We start from the raw sequence: 19,417 nt of genomic DNA, 5'->3' as shown, positions 1-19,417 counted from the left end.
ATAGAATATTATACTACATAGTCTATTTTTAAATTGTAAGTCAGCAGCCAGAATTGAATACAGAAAGATGGTTTGATGTAAAATCAGGTATAAGACCAGGAAGCACATTATCTCCACTCTTATTCATCACCTATATGGATCACATTATGAAAGAAAGTGGCATTAAACTTTATTGGAATTGGACATATGAGACTTAGTTCTTTGCTTTATGCAGATATTGTACTCCTAAACACATCCAGAGCAAGTCGTCTCTAGGCTTCCCTAACTAAATTGCATAACACGTGTAACAATTGTGGCATGAAATAAGCAATCAAAAGACCAAAACTATGAAAATAGGCAGGATCATAGAAAACTTACCATGTATTCTGAATGTAAAGTCTAGAACAAGTAAAATATTTCAGTCATTCAGGCACAGTTTTAAGTGAAGATGGCAAGTTAAATCTGGAAATAGACAACAGAATAAGCAAAGCTGATATGGTATTCTATATAAATTTATATGGAATAAGAGAGAAATTAGCCAAAACACTAAACTAGCAGTATACAAGATGGCGTTGAAACCAATTTTAAGTTATGGATATGAGAGTTGGGTTAGAAATAAAGCACTTGATCAAAGATTAGACTATAGATATGAGAGTTCTTAGAAAAATTAGGCACCTAAACAGATAGCATCAACAGGAAGGAACTTGAAATTGTTTGCATTCAAGAATGTGTGAGCAGAGCTAATCTAAGGTAGTGTGGTCACTTAAATAGAATAGGAGAGGAAAAGTTAGCAAAGCAGGTGTTTGATGCCAAGGTGGCATGAAAAAAAGACCCAGAGGAAGAACAAGGTTTATGTGGAGTGATTCAGTCAGAAGTGCTAGAAGAATGGAATGTTAGATACAATATTGAAGTGTTGACAAGTAATAGACTAATTTGGAGGAAAATTGTTGACAGGAGATTAATAATAATGTAAACTTAATTATGTAGTGCTGTCATAGCACCCTTTGAGGATTCACATCAGGAAATTGATGTTTCTAAAAATCCAAATGGAGATTTAATCAGAGCTGGACCTTCCTCTGTTATCAACCTTTGCTGTTCCATCTGTGCAGTGTTTATTAACATTCAGTGAACCCTGAAATATCAGCTAGCTGTGTTAATACTTAAATTTAAAATGTGTTGTTTGTGATGTGTGAATTTTCTTGGCTATATTTGTGATAAATATATGAAATTTTCTTGGAAAAAAAATTGCAATTTCTCTGATTTTAATCATAGAAATTTTATTATTCTGGATCTGCATGAAGTGAAGAATCATCATGATTCTTGAACCAACACAGACAAATTTTACACAGATGTGCACATACATACATGCATACACTAATCTACCAGAAGTCATGGAAGGCATATTAGAAATAAAGACTTTCTTGATTTTAATTTTTTTAAAATTTTGTTATTATTTTTATTTAAAAAAATCATTTTCTTGTTATTGGCCAAAATAATTGCTTCACTTCATTATTGATGAATTTCTACCAATTTCCGGAAAACTGGTATTGTTCTGTCTTCTCTAAAGCATTAGTAACGTCTGCTAATGAAGAAGGCTATGTTGGCTACCCTAATTATTGAGCTTCATTTCTTTCTGTGGCTATTCTTTCAGTTCAATTTGGGCTCTGTGCCCAAACTGAGTGTACCCACTAATGTTCCTTTGCTTTTGTTTTTTATTCAAACCATGTATTTACATTTCAGACAAATTATAGAGACTACAACTGTGTTAGAAATAATTATTTTAATTTCCTGACGTTTCAATGTTCATATTAAGGGCATCATCTGGAGTATACAGATATACAGGGTGGTTAAAATTCCATGTACAAACTCTGAGTGGAGGTAGAGAACGTCAAAATCAACCATATTCAAATAGCAAAGCATGACTGGAAATGCCACCCAATAGTGATAGGTAGTGCTGTTTGCCAGTGCTCCAGATGAGCATTTGGTGCTTCCTCATTCAAGCTTTTGATGCCATACAAAGAACATGCATGTTTTACGAATGCTGCAATGGCAGCAATGCACCTCGTTTACAGGTTAGTTGACGGTAATGGACGAGCCGCTATACGAATGTATCACGAAAGGTACCCAAACAGACGTGTACCACATCATCAGATGTTTACGCATTTCCATCAGAATTTGGCTATGGATCATTCAGGGATCGCAGGCATGTTTACGCATTTCCATCAGAATTTGGCTATGGATCATTCAGGGATCGCAGGCATGTTTACGCATTTCCATCAGAATTTGGCTATGGATCATTCAGGGATCGCATGCATGACAGTGGGCGGCCACGATCAACGCGAAATCCCGCAATGGAAGCGGAGGTGTTGCATGCGATGGACAATAATCCAGAGACAAGCACATATGCCGTTGGCCCTGCTATAGGAGTATCTCGATCCAGTGTATTACGTGTGTTGCACTCTGAGTCCTTGCATTCATTTCATCTGCAACAGGTCCATTTACTGGTGGCCGAAGATTATCCTTGACGTGTGGAATTCGCGCAGTGGTTTCTGCAGAAAAGTGCCATAGACCTGGATTTTCCAACTTATATTTTGTTCACGGATGAAGCTTCATTTACCCATGAAGGGATCTTCAATAACCACAATGCTCATGTGTGGGCCCATGAGAACCCACATGCTGTGCGATCACATGCTACACAACAACACCGCCATTAATGTATGGTCAGGTATCGTCGCTGCTGACTGTTAATCGGCCAGTACCTGTTACCACCCCGACTGGACTCCCAGAAGTATCTGACCTTTCTGGAAGAAGTTCTGCCAGATTTACTGAACAATGTTCCAGTGACTGTGCATCGGCAGATGTTCCAACATGATGAGGCTCCGGCCCATTTTGGCATTTCTGTGCGTCAGTATTTGGACAGGTCCTATGGGTTTCGATGGATTATGCGTGGTGGACCCGTCACATTGCCCCCATGCTCACCTGATTTATCGAGCATTGATTTCTTTTTGTGGGGGACCCTTAAAGCCATGGTGTACAAAATGCATGTTGCCTCTGACATGGACCTCTTGGCAAGAATTGCCATCGGCTCTTCTAATATCCGGGAAACTCCAGGTATTTTCGAAAATGTATGGCAATCAATGCTTCATCGGTGTCAGGCATGCATCACTGCTAATGGTCATAACTTTGAGCACCTGATGTGAAACCATATTATATATCCAACTACCATTGAACTGTTCAGTTACGCCTAATAAAGTTTTTTACACTGCTTACTGCCTTGTGTTATTTCTGTATCTTTGTGTCCCTGCTAGTACCTTCCCGTGGCGTTTCCGGTCATGCTTTCCTACGTGAACATGGTTGATTTTGATGTTCTCTACCTCCACTCAGTCTGTATGTGGAATTTTGAACCACCCTGTATATACAGAGACAAACTATATTACATTTCACACAGTGTGCCAAAGAGACAATGATTTGATCAATGGTTATTCTACTGGCCTGACCTCTAGTGGAAAAAATAAAATAAAATAACTACATCAAAGCTATTTTCTATTTATTTTATTCGTGTCGGGTTCCCACTGTTCCTCGACCGCCCTTTAGAACTGGTTGAGTTCTATATAGGATATAGTACTTTATCCCTCCTAACGAGGGATTAAGTACTATATCCTGTGACTGTAGCCTTTGTGTTCATGGGGGTCAGTTTGCCTGCTTGCATGATGAAAAACCCCAGATAACCTGGGGGGAAACCCTGCTGTCCATGCCCAAGATCGATTAACTTGGCTATGGCTGAGAAAGATCCTTAAACTCCTCATCTTGTTGACGGGAATCGAACCTAGGACACTCCTTCCCCAGGCATATGGTTGTGAAGCGCATAGCCACTAGGCCAACTGCTTGGACATTCTATTTTTGAAAACATCAGAGAACAGTTTCCTATAAATAATTTTATTTTAGCAAAAGTGATGTCCTAATTTTACATGAGAGTTGTTATATTAGAGTTAAGATCCTGGATTGCTTACAGTCCTATTTATAATTAACTCTTAGGCAGAAAGGTTATGTGGGTAGAAGATATATATGCCTTCCATATTCTTGGGGTGTTTAGACCATCATTATTGTTAATATTAGGGTGGTTGATAATAATTTCGCAGGCCTCTTTAAATTTATATTCATACCACATTTTGGTGTGATGTAAACAACAGTTGCTTTTCTAGTTAATTCTATGTAGAGTATTCACGACATGATCAGAAATGCCAGCTTTACTATAGTTATTAAATTTAATGTGCTGTTTAAGGTCGTTTTTTTTTTTAAAATTTTTTTGGATAGGAATTGTGCATCCTGTTTCCCCTATATAGGGCCAATTACAGGTGCAATGAATATGGTATACTCCGAAGCGGGCCAGTGGAGGAAGTGGATCCTTGAATGAGTTGACTAAGTTCTTTAATTTTGTAGGTGGTTTAAAGGTGGCTTTATAGTTGTATTTCTGTATATTTTGTTTATTTTTATTTTATCTGATATCCCTTTAATGTATGGAATGGTTACAGTTTTATTGTAATCTAGTTTTTGTTTTGTTTTTAAGTGAGGTCTTGTGAAGTGTTGATAGTATTTTGGCTGTAGCCATTTTTCAGGCCGGTATTGCTGATAACATTTAATTCATCTTTAAGTGCTTGCTCATTGGAACAAATCTTCAAAGCCCTATTTTTTGGCTGTAGCCATTTTTCAGGCAGGTATTGCTGATAACATTTAATTCATCTTTAAGTGCTTGCTCATTGGAACAAATCTTCAAAGCCCTGTTTTTTAGTGTGTTAATGACACCTTAGTATTTAGTTATTGTGTTGGGTGGTGGTGGTGGCAGGAGTTTGTGTATATATATTGGCCAGTATGTGTAGGCTTCTGGTAAACAGTGAAAGGAAGACAAGTGTAGAAATGGAAGTGTGTTCTATAAATCTAGAAAAGGAAGGGTGTTCTGCCTTTCAATCTCAATTGTGAATTATATGCATTTGTGTTGTTTGTTTAGGTGGCTGAGGAACGTATCTAATGTCTAGTGGCCATGGGTTTTAAAGGAGAGGAAGTTAGAGTACATTGCTCAAAAGCTTCCATATAAAAGTTAGCAATTGGGGGCGGGGGTCTAAAAATCCCAAGAATATGAAAGGCATGTATTCTACCCATATAACCTTTCTGCCCAAGAGTTAATTATAAACAGGACTGTAGGTAATCCAGAATCTTAACTCTGATATAACAGTTCTCATGTTAAATTAGGATATCACTTTTGCTTAATAAAATTATCTATATGAAATCATTCTCTGATGTTGTCATAAATAGAATATAGCTTTGATGTGGTTTTATTTTATTTAGTTATTTTATTTTATTTTTATTTATTTATTTAATTAAATTTTTTATTTTTTCACTAGAGGTCAGGCCAGTAGAATAACCATTGATCAAATTATTGTCTCTTTGGCACACTATTTAAAATGTGATGTAGCTTCTCTCTGTGTGTGTGTGCGTGCGTGCGCATGTACTCCAGATGATGACCTTAATATGAAGGTTGAAATGTCGGGAAGTTAAAATAATTATTTCTGAAGCAGTTGTAGTCTCCATAATTTGTCTGATTAGTGTTACACTGTTGATCACAGTGTAACACTAAAGGAAAACATGTATTTACAATCAGTGCTTTTTAACATTGGAACAGCATGTTGGAATGTGTATAGGATGATACTACAAAATTATTACAATTTAAAACACCTATATTGTATGAGTTTACAGCCCTATGACTAGTAGACCGATCCATACCATGAGAAGAAATCTATATCATTACACTGCTACATAGAAACTTCATTGTTGGAATAACACTTTGGTTAAAAAAAAAAAATGTTCTTCATACGTTGCTGATATCCAAACATTTACTTTAGACTTGAAAAATGTGTAGCATGACTTGCCTTACACAACCAGTTTTCATTGCTTCATGGTTTGTATTTGACTTGGTCATTTGATAGCATGTGTTCATTGTTAACAAAGAATTGTAAACTGTGGCTCTTTAATGAAAATTTATGGCATGAGACTGTTGTTGATGCACTTATGGGATTTCTTATGACAGTTCACATTTTCAAGCACAGATTATCTAAATAGATAAGGTAAAAACTACCTTCTCAAAGTGCATTGGCACCTATCAGTTAGTGTTTTAGGCCTGCCAGGTCATATTGATTCTATCCGGGACTCACTATTACCCCTGGAATTCCATTTTTATATCATGCTGCTAACTGTAGAGTTGGATATACAATACTTAATTGCTGTAGAGTAACAGGCATCTTCTCCAAATGACTGTCATTCTCCTCTGAAATGATTAACTCTTTCCGTATATTAATCTTTTTGCATGCAAATTCAAAATGACTTCAGATTGAACCGCTGATTCCTGATAGCATCCTGTGCATCCATGAGGATATATGTTACAGTACTACATGACTAAGTCTACTGTTTCTAGTTCCTGGTAACAATTTTCCTCCAAATTATTAACTGTTATCAGCCAACCAATATGGTCGCATCTAACATTTTGGCCTTCTCAGGCACTTTAATTTAACTGTATCAATCACCTTGTCATTGGTTGTCTTAGAGATATTTTCATGCATCCTGTCATTAAAGACCTGCTTTTATAGCCTTTCCTTGTCCATTCTAAGTGATGACCATGTTCTGATTACACATTCTTGGATGATAACAATGTCAAGTTCAGTTCCTTTCTAATATATTTCTTTTTATGATTCTGCTGTTGATGCCATTTGTTTTTTTCCAATATTGCACAAATTGTGAAGACATCACATCGAATAATGGCAAGGATGTGGAGAACCCTGACATGCAGAAATAGAGAGGTTATGATGCCATTGTATAAGGCCTTGATCAGGCCTCATATGGATTATTGTGCACAGATTTGGTCACCAGGTTTTCATTGAGAACAGGGATATGTTGGAAAAGGTACAGAGAAGATTCACAAAGGTAGTCAGTGGTCTTTGGAATGTGGAGTAAGAGGACTGATTGAGAGAATGTAAGTTGCCTAGTTGTAAGTTGTATGTAAGTTGAATAGGAGGAAGGGGGGGGGGGATATGATTGAGACATATAAGCTGGTCAGGGGTTGTTATCAGGTAGACATGGAAGAGATTTTTCATAGAATGAGAGAGGGGAGAAGAACAAGAGGTCATTGCTGGAAACTGTATAAGGAGGGTGTGAACAGAGGAGTGAGGAGCAGGTTCTTTGCATGGAGGGTGGTTGGTGAGTGGAATGCATTGCCTGAGTGTGCTGTGGATGTGGACACACTGAATCAGTTTAAGACACAGTTGGATGAGCATTGTATGCAATAGTGAGTACCTCCAATGATGAGTCTCTGACTCCATGGAGGTCAAATGTTAATAATAATAATGTTTTTCAGAACTCTTGTCAGTGGTCTCTAGTATTTTGTCATTTGAATTATTTTCCAACTTTCAGATCTATAATTAAAATTGGTTCAAATGGTGTCTTATATTAATAGTTTAGTGTTTTGGTTATTTTTACTTATTCCATATAATATTCACCTGGTGTCTACTATGCAAGCTTTGTTTATCCCATTGCTTATTGCCATATTTAATTTGCCATTTCACTGAAATTTTTATTTTAATGGCTGGAATATTTACTTGTTCTACAAGTTAAGAGTATGTGGAGTAAAATAAAGAACTGACTTGGAATATTTCTATTTCAGTATTTGGTCTAATACCGCATTCTTCAATAATATTATCCATATACATAAGTAAGAGTGAAGTTAATATGTACCATGTCTTACACTCATTTTACATCAAATTGCCATCTTCTGTACCTTCAATCCTAACAACTAACAACATAAATGTAAGTTATATATTGCTTAGTATAATGTTCTATTTACACCATATAATTGGAGGGTTTTGGATGACCTTTCTCTCGACATCTTGTCATATGCCTTTTCCAGATCTATAAAGTTTAAATACAGATGCTTATTATATTTCCATGATTTCTCAGTGTTTGTCTTAAAGTAAAAATCTGATCCTGGCAAACCCATATTATGGCTCCAACCAACTTGTTCTTCAGTTTATCTTCCACAGATTTTCTTAGCCTGAAGTTTGCTTGTATAAATCTTGCCTGGAATACTTATGTTCCTTTGTAATTCTTGCATTGTTATTTCCTTTTTTTTTTTTATAGGATGGGTACTATGATAGCTGTATTTTAATCATTTGGAATTAGATCTTCTGATCATTCTTTCTGAATTGCACTAAAGCCACTCTAACTTCCATATTCAAGCAGTTCTGCTCATATATAATCTACTCCAGCTGCCTTGCCACATTTCAGACTCATGACTTTTTCAACCTCAAGTATTGATATGCACTTCTCCCTATTGTTGAGTGCTCTGTTCAAGTCGATGTTGTGATTTTCAGTAGATGATGTGAAAGCCATATTTTTCTTCTCTTCTATATTCAGTTTTGCTGATATGTGCTTTTTAAAAAACTTTGCTTATCTGACCTGTGTATGGCAGACCACAAGAACATGGAATTCTATTAACTCCTATATGTTTGTAAATAGGATTGCTTCCTTTAAGAGATCAAAGGATGCTACAGACAGTTTGCATAGGTTTATAAGCTATCCTGATATAATCCCTGAGTAGGGCAGCAGTCTTGATAGAAAGATTTCTGATGTACATAATGGAAAAATCTCTGTATTGAATCTTAGGAGTTTGGTGGACAGGAGTATCAGAAAGTTATATCTTCGGAATGTGTTCTTCGAATATTTGTTGAGGACAAACTAATTGAGAACAGGCTGAAGTTCCTCTTTTAGCTTGTCTTCATCTCTTAAAAATGAGACTTTTCATTTTTATTAACTTGTAGTCATAAAGTTGATTTCACTATGAGCATATTGCTTATTTACATTTTCATGTAGTTAGAGAAGTATTTGTTTATTATTATGATGATGATGATTCAGGCCTCCATGGAGCACAAGACTCATCGTTGGAGGCCAACCCTACAAAACGCAGTCAATCATACCTCTCTTTGAACTCATTGTAAATTGACTGTTCATGCTCTCGCCACTCACTCAGGCAATGCATTCCACGGTTCAACTGCCCTCCACGCAAAGAAACTGCTCCTTACCTTCTTGCTCACAACTTCCTTTCGTAACTTTCAGGTATGGTCCCTTGTCCTTGCTCCTTCCTCCTGTTTGACCAAACGAAAGAACTCTCCACTGTCAACTCTGTAACTACCTCTGAACAGTTTAAAAGGCTCAATCATACTCCCTTTCATATCTACCAAACTCTGTAGTCCACATTTTCTCGTCCTATCTTCCCCTTCAAATCCTGGGGATCAAATTTGAGCACAATAGTCCAGGTGTGATCTGATCAGGGCTTTATACAATGGAATGACAACTCTTTTATCTCTGCATGTCAGCATCCTTCTCAGCATTGCAGCAGTCCTCTGGGTTACCTTTACAATTCAGGGAACATATTGCAATATGTTCCCTGAATTTTAGGTTTCTATCGATTGTCACCCCCAGATCCCTTGTCTCTCCCACTTCCTCCAGTATAGTTCCTCCAACAGGGTATGCAGGCTCCCATCGATGTATCCCAAACATCAAGACCCTACATTAAGATGCATTAAACTGAAATCCCCATTCATTTGCCCATCTATCAAGTTTATTCAAATCCTTTTGCAGGGTTACCTGCAAAAGGATTTGATTATCTGCACTATTACTAATGACCCTTCCCAGCTTCACATCTGCAAACAACTAAATATCCCCCTGCAATCTATTGACAATGTCATTGATATAAAGGTTAAATAATATAGGTCCCAGTACTGAGCCCTGTGGGACCCTACTTGTAACCATCTGCTTCTTTGATACTGCTCCTGAAACTATCACAACTATCTGATACCTATCAGATAGCCAATCCTGAATCCATTTCACTAACCTGACACCTAAACTCATGTACTGCAACTTAATTATCAGCTTATCATGTGGTACCCTGTCAAACGCCTTTTGTAAATCAAAAAAATTGAAAATACGCCTTTCGCTCCTCAACCGCTCTTTTCACTTTATTATGAAAGGCACTCATATTACTAAAACAGAAGTGCCCCTTAACAAATCCATGCTGACTCTCACAGATAACATTATCCTCATCTGCCCAATGCTGTAAATGATTCTCACTAATTTCTCAAACAAAGATCTCAACTACTGATGCAATGCAAACTGGTCTATAGTTTGACAATTCCAGTCTGCTACCACCCGTATGCAATAAAACTATCTTATCCTCCTTCCACTCCTTGGGTACCTTTCCCAATGTCAGACTTTCATTAAAAAGCCAGGTCAACAGAGCTGTCAGTTCTTTAGCACATACTTTCAAAATCTGTGGCAAAATTTCATCCAGTCCCATTGCTTTATTGACATCCAGAGTACTCAATATTTAAAATACACTCTCTTCTTGCACTTCTAAATCTCGAACCTGCCCTCTCCCTCTAGTACTAAAACCTGCTTCTTCAGGATGAAATGTCCCAATAAAGTGTTCACTGAACTACTCCAATCAGTCACTCTAATCTCATTTTTATCCAACAATGTCAATCTTCCACAATCATTTCTCCTCCTACTGGCCACATAGCAAAATATTCCTTAGGATTTTCTTTGGATCTCAGGACAAATCTCTTCTCATATTCCAGTTTTGCCTTTTTAACCATGTTAGTTACTCTCCTGGCCTGTCTTATATTCTTCATGCATCTGCTCTCCACCCCTCACCTTATATCTCTTTCATAACCTCTTTTTTACTTGCAGTTCCTATTTGATATTGTTTGTCATCCCCTTTATGCCAAATTGTTTTCTCTTTTTCACTTGCTTTATACGGCTTGCTATTTCTTGCTAATAAATATTCCTTCACAATTTCTCAAGCACTGATAATATCTCACCCTTCCAATTCCTCCCTCCATGAAACTGCACCAGCTGATATCTAAGACTATTATAATCATCTGCCTTATAATTCCACATACATTCCTTTCTCTTTAATACTACTGCATGTCTATTCTTCTAAGTGGAAATCACATGGTCACTCTCTCTCTCCAATTAGGGACAGAGATGCCATCTCTGTTATAATCGAATCTGATGCTGTGACAAATGTAACACTCGTGAACCTCCTGTTCTTTCTACTACATGTGTCTAAGACATTTTGTCCCTCAAGAATGACAGAAATTTCAATCCCTTATTACTACATTCAGTTTTCTCTTCCAATTTATACTGCTATAATTAAAATCTCCCATAACAATCATTCTTCTTGCATTTGCCAATCTCAACCACCTAAGATCACCTGCTCTTCACTCTCTATGCTCCCTATCATATAGCAACATCCCACTAACTATCCTGTACTGCCCATCTCTACTTCGCGCTATGTTTTCAAGACCATTAGTGTCACTGCCTTCGAAAGCCTCCACTCTGAGAGGACATAAGTCATCACTTATAAGCAGTACTCCATCACTATATTTTCCCTTCCTGTCCTGTTAAAAAATGCTATGCCCTGCTACTTCTCTTCCTATCTGTATATCATCTTTCATCAACCACTTCTCCAAGACAACAACAATCTTTCTACAGGCTGATGCTACCAGAGCCACCAATTCATCTCCTTTATTCCAGATACTCCTGGCATTAGTATAAAGAATCAAGGCATTGTCACTGTTTCTATACCTATCATCATCCCCTCATGACTCCACTGGATTCAGCATTACACAATGTATTCCCTCTTCTCCCAAGCACTTATTCTCACAAAAGGCCACCCCTGCTACCATCCACCCTGTTAATTCTAGTTTCCCTGCATTGACACACTGACTTGTTCAGAAAGCAGCATTCTCTCCAGATGCCTACATTCTTCCTCATTCAAACTCAAGCCGTCTCTCATCTGCAGTTCCTTTCTATCCTCAAATATCCTCCAAGCATACACGTATTCCAAGCTTCTCTTTTGACACATTCTAGTTATTATACTATTAATTATTGATGGTCTTCTCTGCAGTCCTCACTGTCATTCTTCCCTCTGTCTTTTTCTGTGCAACCTCAAGCATGAACCTCAGATCTTTCGCCACCCGATTCACACTGCCTCTCGAGTCATTCTTGCCCACCATCATAATCATCTCATCCATCCTTTCACTTTGCTTAGTTGCCATGGTCACACTATCCTTCCTCCAGGAAACACTTCTCAGGCATTCTATCTCACACACTACAGATCAAGTCTCCATACATCACACCTCTTACCACGCCGTTTCTTCCTTGCTCACTTGCATCCCTCACTCTTCTAACACTTTCTTTCTTTCTTTTCTCCTACTTACCTGTTGTCCATAACTCTCACTCCTACTCTGATGGCTTGGCATTCATTGTTTCTAGTCATCTGATCTCATCCTTCATGCTTCTCAGCTCATTCCCAAGACATTCCACTTCTTTCAGCATGTCTCTCTCTCTCTCTGCAAGCTACCCACTCTTGCTTGTCGTTCATCCTCCCAATTAACACCATCTTTGAAAACTTCATGATGTTTCAAACTTACTGTGCTCCCTACTTTTATTTTTTTCATTCACATTCTGCTCGTTATCCTCGCCCTCAATCATGTTGCTCGTCTCTCTGTCGGTATTTATCTGTTTCTGATGTAATGCTGCCAAGGTCCATTATACTAATTTCTAAATCACAATCTGGAGTAATAAAGTAGCTCAGGCTATGAGGCCAATTTATTTTGTCTGTTTTAATGACTGGTTCGTCCATCGCCCAGCATAAAAAGGGACGCGTCCTGGACTTAGGCAGAGGGTCTAGGTTGAAAAATATGCTACAGTCTCCACTAGCTACAATGAGTCCACCTACAGTGCACAATGATAGAAGGATATTAGTAGGAACACATAACTGCAGATCTCTACGGGATGATGATAGATTAGAAGAACTGTTGAAGGAATTGGACCATATAAAATGGAACGTTGTGGGCCTTTCAGAGATAAGAAGGAAAGAAGAACCTCTCATGCGATTAAAGATGGACATCTACTTTACCACTGTGAATGTGACAGAAACTCAACTGGTGGTGTAGGATTCCTAATAAATAAAACAATCAAGGACATTGTCCTGTTTGTTAATAAAATAACATCAAGAATAGCTGAACTAAGTCTCTTCATAAATAAAAGATACCAACTGAAAATTATACACTATGGACCATCCAGATGAAGAGATAGAAGATTTCTATGAAACATAAGAATTCCCATTAAATGATTCTAAAGAATTCTACATAATTATAATGGGTGACTTTAATGCCAAGATTGAAAGCAGAGATGACCATCTGAACTCCATCGGTAAATTTGGATTTGGATAGAGGAATGAAAGAGGAGAAAGACTTATTGAATTCACAGAAGAAAATAACCTCTTTATTATGAACAGCTTTTTCAAGAAGAAAATCATCCGAAAATGGACTTGGAGAACTCCAAATGGACAAACTTACAATGAAATAGACTTCATCCTCTACAACAGAAGATATTATGTCATGACACTTCCTTAATTTATACTTTATTGTGCTCGCCTACTTATATTACTTATCTTAAATTATCTCTGTGTAATGTTATTACTTTTACTATATACTTCTATGGTCTATACTCATGAAACTCTCATAACACTGCACTCTTGCATTTACTGTAAAATCTATCCACACAATTGGCCGATTCTTAGAATGATTAAGTATATTAAATAAATTAACAAAGGGTAGACTTCTGAATAGAGTCCAATCCTCAGCAATAACGGTCTGGAGTTACGTTACCACTTAATCAGGTTCTGGCAATATTTATTTGATCAAGCTGCACCAGCCAGATACCTAGGTTAGAAATTCCTCTTAACCAAGGAGTAACCCTCAGAAAATATATTAAGTAAATCAATCTATTAATTACTCTTTATCTCAATTTTATCTCTCTCTTAAAATACTTTAGTTTGCAGTCATAGTCTCTGTCATATAATTCTTTCTCGCTCAGATTCAGATATTAGCAAGCAGTGCATTGGATTCAATTCAAGGCACAAAACAGGTTAAGATATTCAAGATACATTTATTAAATTCCTAAGATTACACATTTACAAGAATATACTCAATTGGAATGGAGGTATTTATAAAGTTAAACATAGCAGCTGTAATTCATACAACATATCCAATCATAGGTTAATTTCACAGCACAAAGTTTTGTTTGCATCTTCTAAATATCCGTGCTAGTCTACACATACTCTCAAGACAATCACATTGGTAACTTTGTAGATCATTACTCACAACAATTCAAACTACATTTTATTCAATTAATTACTTCAGAAATTGCCCTAAGACTTAAAACACTGCTATCCAATATTTGCTAAAGTTCTTTTCCTACAAGTATAGATTTCTGAAACATAACATCTCTTTTCTTCTATATTACAATATTCCTCTCTTTCTTAACAAAGAATTACAAAAGGTTTTAACATTACCATATTTCTGGAAGTATATTGATTCTGTCATCTTTTCCTTACTTCATCCCACGGAATGCCCAGTTTTCTTCCAGACGATTGTCTCACAGGCTAGGCTTGGGCTTCATTGTTCTCCTTTCTTTCCCATCGAGGACTAGAAACAGCATGGCTCGGATCGATCCACGTGGACATATATGGTGGTCAGTTCCTTCAAGCTTGCTCGGAATGCTGCCGATTATCTCTTCGTCGACTCCTTCCGTACGACATCTCAAAACGATGGCAGTGAATAGCTACTATCGATAAGATCTCGAACTCATTCCGACTCCACAAGAAAATCCCTAGTAGACTACAGACCTCAAGAAGAAAAAGCCTCTTGAAAGGAGGGCAAACCCCTTTTATACCTTCTATCCTCGGCATCCTTTTTTGTGCACGTGTCGTATATTTTATTCGCGTCTTCCTGGAAAACATAGAGCGCCTGCTGTTCCGCATGTTAACAATTTGCCATAGGTTACGCAATTCACCCGAGGTTTTCGTTAGTGGACTTTGACCATCTGTTACATGCCTTAACATATATCTTACAAAGAATACCTTTTCCAATAAAAATTCTTACAAAAAATTATGACATCGTTTACCTTTAAGTAATATTACATAAAATAGTACTAGCATATGATTCATTAAACAATTTGTATCTTTACCTATGTATAAGCATTTTCGTTGTTGTTTAGCTAAAACTTGTTGAATCCTGAATAAATTATTTCTTTAAGGAAATCTTTTCATTCAAGATCCAACAATATATAATAAATAATACCGAAGTGCTTAATATATTTAATACAGGACGTGACCACAGACTCGTAAGGGAAAAAGTATGGATCAACAAAAAATGGGAATGGAATAAGCTCATAAGAAAAAAAGTCCAATTTATTGAATCTACAAAATCTCTACTACAATAAAAGCTGTTATAGAGAATCACTCAAAAATGAGCTAAAAAGTTAAACACAGCTACTACCATCGATGATGCTAATGAAATATTAACAAAATCTATCTTGAATTGTTCACTAGAAAAAGGTGTAAAAAGGCAACAAAGAGAGGACAAACTAAGACAGGAAACCTTAGATCTGATGAAGAAAAGAAGCGATATGAAAAGAGATTTGAATGACACCAATAAAATAGAATATGCAGAAATTTGTAAAACTCTACGTAAAAGGATGAAACGAACTTAGATCATATAATACTAGGAAAATTAAAGAAACAAAAACAATAGTAATATGAAGGTCCTAAGATGAACAATATCAGTTGGACAAAGGAAATAGCTGCTGTAAGAGGAAAAAATGGTGAACTTATAAAAAATAGAGATGCAATAATCAAAAGAATTCAGGAATTTTATACTGAACTCTATGAAGACAAAGACAGTGACATCCAAGAATCATCTATGGATAACTCAAGTGAGGAAGAACATGATGCCCCTGTGATCTTACAAGGTGAAGTGGAAATGGCACTGCGAGAAATGAAGAATGGAAAGGCTCCAGGAGAAGATGGAATTTTGGTAGACTTCTTAAAACTGGGAGGAAGTCCTGTCATCAAACAGCTGACTAAACTCTTTAATAAATCCCTAAAACAGAGAAAAATTCCAAAAAATTGGAACAATTCACTTCTAATATTAATTTTTAAAAAAGGCAATAAGGAAGAAATTAAAAACTACAGACCTATAAACCTACTCCACACCATATATAAAGTTTTCACAAAAATTATAAATAATAGAATAAAATCTAAACTAGAGGGAATGCAATCCTGTGAACAAGCTGGATTCTTTCTAAATCCAGCTTGTTCATAAAGTGAATATGGTCCAATACTTTGGACCATATTCATACATTAAGACAGCTCATTGATAAATCAATTGAATACAATAAACCCTTATGTCTGGCCTACATAGACTACAAAAAAGCGTTTGATTTAGTTAAAACAACTGCAACACTAAAAGCACTTGAAACCCAGGAAACTGAGAAACCATATATTGAAGCACTAAAACATATTTATAATAATGCCACTTCTGTAATTAAATTATATAAAAACAGCGAAAAGTTCCCAATACTAAAAGGCATCTGGCAAGGCGACACCATATCTCCCAAATTATTTACAGCTGCACTAGACGAGTCTTTAGAAGCCTTGATTGGGAAACAAAAGGAATAAACATAAATGGAGTAAGGCTGGATCATCTGAAATTTGCATGTGATATTGTCCTAATAGCAGATAATCTTGAAGATCTGGAAGAAAGGCTAAATGAAGCCTCCATAGTAATTGGATTACAAATAAATAAAGAAAAAACAAGAATAATGATGAATAAATAGATTACCATAGAACTGTCAAAGTTTAAAACCATGAAATAGAACAAGTTGCTTCATATGTGTATTTGGGCCAATTGTTATCCTTTGAGGAGTGCCAAAGAAAAGAGATTGAACGAAGAATTCACCTTGGATGGATGGTTTATGGGAAAATGAGAGACATATTCAGAAGTGACATCCCTATGAGTCTAAAAGGGAAAGCTTTTGACCAGTGCATACTTCCTGTCCTAACATATGAAGGGGAAACATGGAAGGAGATTGTATCATTAGTTTTTGTGTGTGATGACCAAGTGGAATCGTGGTCCATTTCTGAATAAGTGGAAGAGTCCAATAATGTAGATGCAATATTGTTGTTATAATCCACACTGTTTAAAATGACTATTGAATTTCTTTTGTCTGCTTTAAGTATGGTGATTTAATTTGTCATGTAAACTTCTTAAAGCATTCTTCTCTAATGCCGTGATTTTCTTTTTGGTAGACAACTTTTTAATATAAAGGAAGCGCTAAGTAATCTTGTGGTTCATGTTTCATCACGTGATAGAAAATTAATGGCTTTTTCAAACCCAGCCATCATTAACTTTTGGAGTGTGTCCCACACGAGGACATGATGTCAACCCATATAGGTAGGTACTTACATGCAGACTCTTTACATCATCCCCAACAAAAATTAGATATTATCAGAACCTTAAAAATAGAGCTTTCAGTATACTCCAAGAATAATGAAATTAAAAGAAGAATTTCAAATTCTGTTTTGTCAGTTCCTCCAAAATGGCTACTTAAAGAAGTTACTAAATAATGTTATTTTCCAGTGAATTGTCCTGTGTTAACCTGGAAATCAGTTACAAAGGAGTGGCTCCTTGCCATATGTTGCTAACATATCAAGAGAAAATAGCTCAATTACTAAAATCAGTCAATGTCAGAACAGCCTTCATCATGCAAAATTTTTTGCATTCTCCTAATGACAGCATTCCATTCTACAAATATCCTGGTGTATATACACGATTCCTTGATCCTGCAGAAAGGTGCATGTGGGTCAAACTGGGAGAAGTTTCAAAATAAATTAAAAAAGTAAATAAATAAAAATGACATGTCGACGATCTTGAAAATGAGAGAAGAAAGAAGACTTGTATATCCTCACAGTATATCCACACTATACACCCTTACAGAATAGCACTTGATAAGCATCCTCCATGTGTTGCCTAGTAGTGAATACTTTGTCAGATTTTTCAAGGAGTTTCCAAGGTCTTGCATGGCACACTAAATAGAAACCAAGGACTTCATAACCTCTAGAATCATTAATTACTGTATGTGACATTCACAACCCCTCTTATGCCAGCAGTCACATACAGAGTTTGCACAACATTGTACAAGCTCATGATGTGCCTAATGATACTTGTGATTAAACTGTCATCCAGTATTTTTCAGTTTCTAGAAATAATGGCTGTTGGAAAGATTCAATTTTTTTTTGTGTTAAATATCTTTCTGAAGAAGTTGTCAACTATAAAGACAGCAAAGCATGCTAGTAACATTCAGTTTTAATCAGTAAAAGTCTGTGAGTGAAACCATGTTAATTATTCATAGTTGATATAAATCACAATCACTTGTTGTTAGTTAATTAAACATTCATGTGATATTTCATAAATCATGAGTTAAAACTCTTGGAATTTCGCAATTGGTATTGAAACAACTATGGCCACACTGCACAGTGCTTCAGCAGCAACATCAAGGAATGGTTATTAACTATTAACATAAATTAAATCTGATTTTAGGTTGCCTTTCCCTTTTTTCAGTCTCACACACTCAGACTTTTTTTATACTATTTTTGAATGCAGGTGAACCGGGATTGTATATGTGTGTGTGGGGGGGGGGGACAGTGCAAATGTTTAGATTCTAGCATAGTGCTATATCAGATCTCATCAGTAATGACACATTTCGAAAACTGAAGAGCATTTTTGAAGTAGGCCTTTGAAAGATGTGCACAAACCTTTTATCTTCATTTCACTTGTAAGTGCTGTGGTATTCTAGCTTTCTGAGGAGAATTTTTTTTGCAGTCTTACAGAATTCCTTCAGGAATCTTGACATTTATCAGTTGTGGTATATAGTGGTCTATCTGATCTTCTAAATTATGTTTTTTGCTAACCTATGTTCTGACATTACTGATATTAATTTTTTGCACCATTCTCATTTGAGTAGTTTTTTTGATAAATTTTCACAGGCTTTTTTTTTCTAATTTGACTAGGAACTTGATTAATTTCTGCATACATTTTTGTTTGCATTGGGCATAGTTATGAACTTCAGCAACAAAAAGTGCAACAAAAATGTATTTTATTGAAAACAAAAAAAATTGCATGAAAATCTATGAATGATGTACAATATTTAGGTGTTATACAAGGTATTATGAAATCATATATATATATATATATATATATATACACACACACACACACACACACACACACTTAGTTATATATTTAAGATTTCGTAATGCAAAGAGCATACTTTTCAGCTTACTCTTGTTTACGAATTATTATCATCATCATAACACTAATTACGGGTATAGACCATATTGGTCTTTTCCGGTCTCATTGTCCATCCAATATCCTTTTTCGAGGTCTACCCTGCCTTCTCTTTCCAATTGGCTTGTATTTTTAGTATT

The 19,417-nt window shown here is 36.2% G+C and overlaps 1 protein-coding gene across 1 annotated transcript in view; it reads left to right on the top strand.

The window, feature by feature from the left end:
- The window catches only part of LOC150094459 (uncharacterized), a 216,094-nt gene that overhangs the window by 13,674 nt on the left and 183,003 nt on the right, over window positions 1-19,417 (top strand). The gene's annotated exons all lie outside the window — the stretch shown is intronic.

The sequence above is a fragment of the Typopeltis vanoorti genome, chromosome 22, assembly GCF_054136105.1.
Source record: "Typopeltis vanoorti isolate ZY-2024b chromosome 22, IOZ_Tvanoo_1.0, whole genome shotgun sequence".
In the NCBI taxonomy this organism is placed as follows: Eukaryota; Metazoa; Arthropoda; class Arachnida; order Uropygi; family Thelyphonidae; genus Typopeltis; species Typopeltis vanoorti.
Note: the sequence above shows the minus strand (reverse complement) of the source record. Positions and strands in the feature narration are given on the sequence as shown.